This window comes from Myxine glutinosa, chromosome 2 (genome assembly GCF_964187855.1).
Source record: "Myxine glutinosa chromosome 2, kmMyxGlut1.1, whole genome shotgun sequence".
Classification (NCBI taxonomy): Eukaryota; Metazoa; Chordata; class Myxini; order Myxiniformes; family Myxinidae; genus Myxine; species Myxine glutinosa.
Window position 1 is genome coordinate 7,792,781 of NC_136262.1, and position 8,289 is coordinate 7,801,069.

Genomic DNA, 8,289 nt, shown 5'->3' on the forward strand with positions numbered 1-8,289 from the left:
ACAAGATCTGCCTGCAACCCTCTTCTGGTTAAACTGCCAAAGTCTAGGCTCTCTGCTCACCTTCACTCTTTCATTCCCCTTTTCTCCCGCCTCTGGAACAAACTCCCCCACTCCCTTCAATCCCACTCCTCCCTCCAGGTCTTTAAAACAGCTGTTCACCACCATCTCTTATCTTCCCCCATCGAAAACCTTGATCTTTTCTACCCCCGGTAATTCACCCCAGAGTCCTTGCAGTGTTCATATGTTTTAATCCTCTCCCACCTCCCCCCAAGTCCTCCCGATGTCCCTGCTCTCAAATGTTGTGTTTGTGTCCTTCCCTCTCTCTTTTGTGTCCTTCCCCCTCTCTCCCCATCTTGTCTACCGCTCCCCTTGTTTTTTGTGTTTTGTGTGTCGGTTTGTCTTTTTGTGTGATTAATGTTAGCTCTTTCACGAGCCTCGATCTTGTATACAAAAAAAAAAAAAAAAAAAAAAATTGGTGGAAAAAAGAGTGGGTTTAATGGGATTGGAGGAAAAAAGAGTGGGTTTAATGGGATTGGAGGAAAAAAGAGTGGGTTTAATGGGATTGGAGGAAAAAAGAGTGGGTTTAATGGGATTGGAGGAAAAAAGAGTGGGTTTAATGGGATTGGAGGAAAAAAGAGTGGGTTTAATGGGATTGGAGGAAAAAAGAGTGGGTTTAATGGGATTGGAGGAAAAAAGAGTGGGTTTAATGGGATTGGAGGAAAAAAGAGTGGGTTTAATAGGATTGGAGGAAAAAGGAGTGGGTTTAATGGGATTGGAGGAAAAAAGAGTGGGTTTAATGGGATTGGAGGAAAAAAAGAGTGGGTTTAATAGGATTGGAGGAAAAAAGAGTGGGTTTAATGGGATTGGAGGAAAAAAGAGTGGGTTTAATGGGATTGGAGGAAAAAAGAGTGGGTTTAATGGGATTGGAGGAAAAAAGAGTGGGTTTAATGGGATTGGAGGAAAAAAGTGGGTTTAATAGGATTGGAGGAAAAAAGAGTGGGTTTAATGGGATTGGAGGAAAAAAGAGTGGGTTTAATGGGATTGGAGGAAAAAAGAGTGGGTTTAATAGGATTGGAGGAAAAAAGAGTGGGTTTAATGGGATTGGAGGAAAAAAGAGTGGGTTTAATAGGATTGGAGGAAAAAAGAGTGGGTTTAATGGGATTGGAGGAAAAAAGTGGGTTTAATGGGATTGGAGGAAAAAAGAGTGGGTTTAATGGGATTGGAGGAAAAAAGAGTGGGTTTAATAGGATTGGAGGAAAAAAGAGTGGGTTTAATAGGATTGGAGGAAAAAAGTGGGTTTAATAGGATTGGAGGAAAAAAGAGTGGGTTTAATAGGATTGGAGGAAAAAAGAGCCAAATAAACATAACAATGGGAAATAGGCTTTATGAAGGCTCGGGACGGTCTGTATCGCAAAACATGAAGAGTGCACAAACGAAAGGTGTTCTCTTTCATGAGCACTGCGGTTAGCATCGTGTCTCATTGTCCAAATAACCTCATTAAATGAAAATTAAAATAGAAGAAGAAGAACCCCCCCCCCCCCGAAAAAGCGACGACACACGTATATATATATATACACGACTGATTTTCCTCCCTGAAACGACTTTCGTATTTTAACACAATGAGGAGAAACCTGAGATTCACAGGAAGGTTAAAACTCGTTCTCACGATAAACTGTCACATCCAGATTTTCGATCACACAACATTCTCTCCGGAGAACAAACAATAGCTCAACATGAACAAAGGAAATAAACACAGATCAGACGTAACTATTACAACTACTACAAACTACTACCCACCACAACTTCAACAGGCCAAATTATCCCCACCCTCTTGCCGGCAAGCTTTTGGCCCAAGTCTTTCACGAACCGGCTTTTTGGCCCAAGTCTTTCACGAACCGGCTTTTTGGCCCGTCTTTCATGAACCAGCTTTTTGGCCCAAGTCTTTCACGAAACGGATTTTTGGCCCAAGTCTTTCACCAACCGGCTTTTTGGCCCAAGTCTTTCACGAACCGGCTTTTTGGCCCAAGTCTTTCACAAACCGGCTTTTTGGCCCAAGTCTTTCACAAAGCGGCTTTTTGGCCCGTCTTTTACAAACCGGCTTTTTGGCCCAAGTCTTTCACAAAGCGGCTTTTGGGCCCAAGTCTTTCACGAACCGGCTTTTTGGCCCATCTTTCACAAAGCGGCTTGTTGGCCCAAGTCTTTCACAAAGCGACTTTTTGGCCCAAGTCTTTCACAAACCGGCGTTTTGGCCCAAGTCTTTCACAAACCGGCTTTTTGGCCCAAGTCTTTCACAAACCGGCTTTTTGGCCCAAGTCTTTCACAAACCGGCTTTTTGGCCCAAGTCTTTCACAAACCGGCTTTTTGGCCAATGTGTTTCACAAAGCGGCTTTTTGGCCCGTCTTTTACAAACCGGCTTTTTGGCCCAAGTCTTTCACAAAGCGGCTTTTGGGCCCAAGTCTTTCACGAACCGGCTTTTTGGCCCAAGTCTTTCACAAAGCGGCTTTTTGGCCCAAGTCTTTCACGAACCGGCTTTTTGGCCCAAGTCTTTCACAAACCGGCTTTTTGGCACAAGTCTTTTACAAAGCGGCTTTTTTGGCCCAAGTCTTTCACGAACCGGCTTTTTGGCCCAAGTCTTTCAGAAACCGGCTTTTTGGCCCAAGTCTTTCACAAACCGGCTTTTTGGCACAAGTCTTTCATAACCCGGCTTTATGGCCCAAGTCATTCACAAACCGGCTTTTTGGCCAATGTCTTTCACAAAGCGGCTTTTCGGCCCAAGTCTTTTAAAAGCGGCTTTTTGGTCCAAGTCTTTCACAAACCGGCTTTTTGGCACAAGTCTTTCACAAAGCGGCTTTTTGGGCCGTCTTTCACAAAGTGGCTTTTTGGCCCAAGTCTTTCACAAAGTGGCTTTTTGGCCCAAGTCTTTCACAAAGCGGCTTTTTTGGCCTAAGTCTTTCACGAACCGGCTTTTTGGCCCAAGTCTTTCATAACCCAGCTTTATGGCCCAAGTCTTTCACAAACCGGCTTTTTGGCCCAAGTCTTTCACAAACCGGCTTTTTGGCCAATGTCTTTCACAAAGCGGCTTTTTGGGCCGTCTTTCACAAAGTGGCTTTTTGGCCCAAGTCTTTCACAAAGTGGCTTTTTGGCCCAAGTCTTTCACAAAGCGGCTTTTTTGGCCTAAGTCTTTCACGAACCGGCGTTTTGGCCCAAGTCTTTCACAAACCGGCTTTTTGGCCCAAGTCTTTCATAACCCGGCTTTATGGCCCAAGTCTTTCACAAACCGGCTTTTTGGCCCAAGTCTTTCACAAACCGGCTTTTTGGCCAATGTCTTTCACAAACCGGCTTTTTGGCCCAAGTCTTTCATAACCCGGCTTTATGGCCCAAGTCTTTCACAAACCGGCTTTTTGGCCCTAGTCTTTTACAAAGCGGCTTTTTAGCCCAAGTCTTTTACAAACCGGCTTTTTGGCACAAGTCTTTCACAAAGCGGCTTTTTGGGCCGTCTTTCACAAAGTGGCTTTTTGGCCCAAGTCTTTCACAAAGTGGCTTTTTGGCCAAAGTCTTTCACAAAGTGGCTTTTTGGCCCAAGTCTTTCACAAAGTGGCTTTTTGGGCCAAGTCTTTCACAAAGTGGCTTTTTGGGCCAAGTCTTTCACAAAGCGGCTTTTTGGGCCAAGTCTTTCACAAAGTAGCTTTTTGGGCCAAGTCTTTCACGAACCGGCTTTTTGGCCCAAGTCTTTCAGGAACCAACAGGCCAGGCCTGACATTCGATTGATGGCGATAGGAATTCGTAATTCGTTCAGGGTGCCAGAGATAACTCGCCTTCTGTTTGTGAAAGTCACCGTAGGATCTATAACGTCCACCAACGGAACCACCAGTGGTGGCAGATGGGTCCTCCGGACAAATGGATGGTAAGAGCGTGCATTGATGACTCTCCGTGAAAATGAAGCACCAGGACGGTAGTTTATAGATGTGTCGGGATGCAAACCCAGAGTTTATCCAAATTATACCGAAATTAAACTACATCGTTGAGTTTACTTATGTCAACTGTATTGTACGGCACTGGTACTTCACTTTATTAAACGTTTCGACAAATAGAGCTTTGGCCGATTGTCAATAAAAATTGAAATTAGAATATAATATTTTAATTGAAAGAGATTTTTGATTTGCATATTTTGTGCAATTCAGGTAAGCTGGCGATTGCATGTACACATTCAAGTACTCAAGGTACCTTATGAGTAATGAGTGAATAACGTTTTGTTGTAATATAAACTATTTTAAAAGGTCTTTGGTCGTATAAAGGTCTCGTAAAACCAAGATCATGACCCTGCAGCAGTGCAGCAGTCAGACGAGACTGGGTCAGACGAGACTGGGTCAGACGAGACTGGGTCAGACGAGACTGGGTCAGACAAGAATGGGTCAGACAAGAATGGGTCAGACGAGAATGGGTCAGACGAGAATGGGTCAGACGAGAATGGGTCAGACAAGACTGGGTCAGACGAGACTGGGTCAGACGAGACTGGGTCAGACGAGGCTGGGTCAGACGAGACTGGGTCAGCCGAGACTGGGTCAGACGAGACTGGGTCAGACGAGAATGGGTCAGACGAGAATGGGTCAGACGAGAATGGGTCAGACGAGACTGGGTCAGACGAGACTGGGTCAGACGAGGCTGGGTCAGACGAGACTGGGTCAGACCAGACTCGGTCAGATCAGACTGGGTCAGACGAGACTGGGTCAGACGAGACTGGGTCAGACCAGACTGGGTCAGACCAGACTGGGTCAGAGGAGACTGGGTCAGACGAGACTGGGTCAGACGAGACTGGGTCAGACGAGACTGCCGTTTGAAATCATGAAATGGAAACTCCTTTACCAACAAATCAAATAACTTCCCCCTTAGAGACCAATTACTCCGCTGGGACTGGATCCAGCCTTTGGGGCTTTGGGGCAGCGTTACGTGTACTCGATGAGCTCCACCGGAAGAGCGGGTCGGTTAGACCGTCATACATGTGTCATATCAGCACATTACACACATAGACCTGGGACACAGGAGGGATCGTTTGGACCGTCATAAATGTGTTATATCAGCACATTACACACATAGACCTGGGACACAGGAGGGGTCGTTTGGACCGTCATAAATGTGTTATATCAGCACATTACACACAGACCTGGGACACAGGAGGGGTCGTTTGGACCGTCATACATGTGTCATATCAGCACATTACACACATAGACCTGGGACACAGGAGGGGTCGTTTGGACCGTCATAAATGTGTTATATCAGCACATTACACACATAGACCTGGGACACAGGAGGGGTCGTTTGGACCGTCATACATGTGTCATATCAGCACATTACACACATAGACCTGGGACACAGGAGGGGTCGTTTGGACCGTCATAAATGTGTTATATCAGCACATTACACACATAGACCTGGGACACAGGAGGGGTCGTTTGGACCGTCATACATGTGTCATATCAGCACATTACACACATAGACCTGGGACACAGGAGGGGTCGTTTGGACCGTCATAAATGTGTTATATCAGCACATTACACACATAGACCTGGGACACAGGAGGGGTCGTTTGGACCGTCATACATGTGTCATATCAGCACATTATACACATGGACCTGGGACACACGAGGGTTGCAGAGTGATTGTTGAAGAAGAACAAACACCGACAGCGCATTCACTTTGTGATGAGGACCTTCTCATATAGACTTGCCAATCACACCGCACGTACTGATGGTACACACTGTCACACCTTATGGTAACTTGATGTACAGCAAGAAATTAAGGATAATATATGATTGAGAGATAATTCAGTAATTAATGTTCAACATCCCAATGACAATCATCATTATATTGAACTTCACCCACCAACAGTCAACTCCCACAGAGGTTTACTACTACTACTACCCACACTACTACTACTACTACTACTACCACTACCATTACTACTACTACTACCCCCACTACTATTACTACTACTACCCCCACTACTACTACCCACACTACTACTACTACGACTACCACTACCATTACTACTACTACTACCCCCACTACTATTACTACCCCCACTACTATTACTACTACTACCCCCACTACTACTACTACCCACACTACTACTACTACTACTACCATTACTACCCCCACTACTATTACTACTACTACTACTACCCACACTACTACTACTACTACTACCACTACTACTACTACTACCCCCACTACTATTACTACCCACACTACTACTACCACTACCATTACTACTACTACCCCCACTACTATTACTACCCCCACTACTATTACTACTACTACCCCCACTACTATTACCCCCACTACTATTACTACCCCCACTACTATTACTACCCCCACTACTATTACTACTACTACCCCCACTACTACTACCCCACTACTAGTACTATTACTACTACTACCCCCACTACTATTACTACCCCCACTACTATTACTACCCCTACTACTACTACCCCTACTACCCCCACTACTATTACTACTACTACCACTACCATTACTACTACTACCCCTACCATTACTACTACTACCCCCACGACCATTACTACTACTACCACGACCATTACTACTACTACCCCCACTACTATTACTACTACTACCACTACCATTACTACTACTACCCCCACGACCATTACTACTACTACCACGACCATTACTACTACTACCACGACCATTACTACTACTACCCCCACTACTATTACTACTACTACTACTACTAGCCCTACTACTACTACTACCCTCACTACTACTACTACTACTACCCCCACGACCATTACTACGACTACTACCCCTACTACTACTACTACTACTACCCCCACTACTACTACTACTACCCCTACTACTACCCCCACGACCATTACTACGACTACTACCCCTACTACTACTACTACTACTACCCCCACTACTACTACTACTACCCCTACTACTACTCCCACGACCATTACTACGACTACTACCCCTACTACTACTACTACTACTACCCCCACTACTACTACTACTACCCCCACTACTACTACTACTACTCCCACGACCATTACTACTACTACTACTACCCCTACTACTACTACCCCCACTACTACTACTACTACCCCCACTACTACTACTACTACCCCCACGACCATTACTACTACTACTACTACCCCTACTACTACTACTACTACCCCCACTACTACTACTACTACCCCCACTACTACTACTACTACTCCCACGACCATTACTACTACTACTACTACCCCTACTACTACTACTACTACTCCCACGACCATTACTACTACTACTACTACCCCTACTACTACTACTACTACTCCCACGACCATTACTACTACTACTACTACCCCTACTACTACTACTACTACTACTCCCACGACCATTACTACTACTACTACTACCCCTACTACTACTACTCCCACGACCATTACTACTACTACTACTACCCCCACTACTACTACTACTACTCCCACGACCATTACTACTACTACTACTACCCCTACTACTACTACTACTACCCCCACTACTACTACTACTACCCCCACTACTACTACTACTACCCCCACGACCATTACTACTACTACTACCCCCACTACTACTACTACTACCCCCACTACTACTACTACTACTCCCACGACCATTACTACTACTACTAGTACTACCCCCACTACTATTACTACTACTACATCTACCCTCAGAGCTCGTGTTTTCTTCCATCCCTCACTTATCCCAATCCGCTTATTCCTCTTTATCATCACTTACTCCCTTCCTCATCGCCTGTCGAGGAAAGAAACACAAGTTCCCTCCTCACCTCCAGCTCCCTCACCTTATCCACGCCACAGGTAGGGCAACCTCGAGCCTCTGATCCCCGTTCCTGGACTTGGTGTCCAATTTCACCAAATCATTCCCGAGGAAATCGCACGGGAACAACTACCACGAATACTGCAGCAACTGGAGCGCTGCGCGTAACGTTTCCTTCACCGCGCCCTGGATTCGACGATTCGTGCGTCGCGGCTCCGAGGGGGCGTGTCCACAGATCACAGGTCCAAGCACCGCCTCCGCGTCTCCCCACCCCCAACCCCCCCCCCCCCCCCCCCCCCCAACTACTCTCCCAGGCTTTACCCTTTTACATCGCACGTCGGGGGTCGGGGCCGGGGGAGCCTTCGGGATCAGGGCCTGTGGTGAGAATCGGGAGCCCGATCTCCCTCCACATTGCCTCGTAAACAGCATCAGATTCGAGCGATCATCATGGATGCCATGACGGTCATA

At 46.1% G+C, this 8,289-nt stretch overlaps 1 protein-coding gene across 2 annotated transcripts in view; it reads right to left on the minus strand.

Annotated features, from left to right (window-relative positions):
- Nucleotides 1-8,030, minus strand: part of LOC137422074 (semaphorin-6A) — a 159,955-nt gene extending 151,925 nt beyond the window's left edge. Inside the window, exon 1 of one of the 2 annotated variants that reach the window (XM_068108799.2) lies at nt 7,847-8,030. The gene's annotated coding sequence lies outside the window, so the exon portion shown is untranslated. The remainder of the gene's footprint in view (nt 1-7,846) is intronic. The other variant, XM_068108798.2, reaches the window with a different exon arrangement.
- Nucleotides 8,031-8,289: the final 259 nt, after the last annotated feature.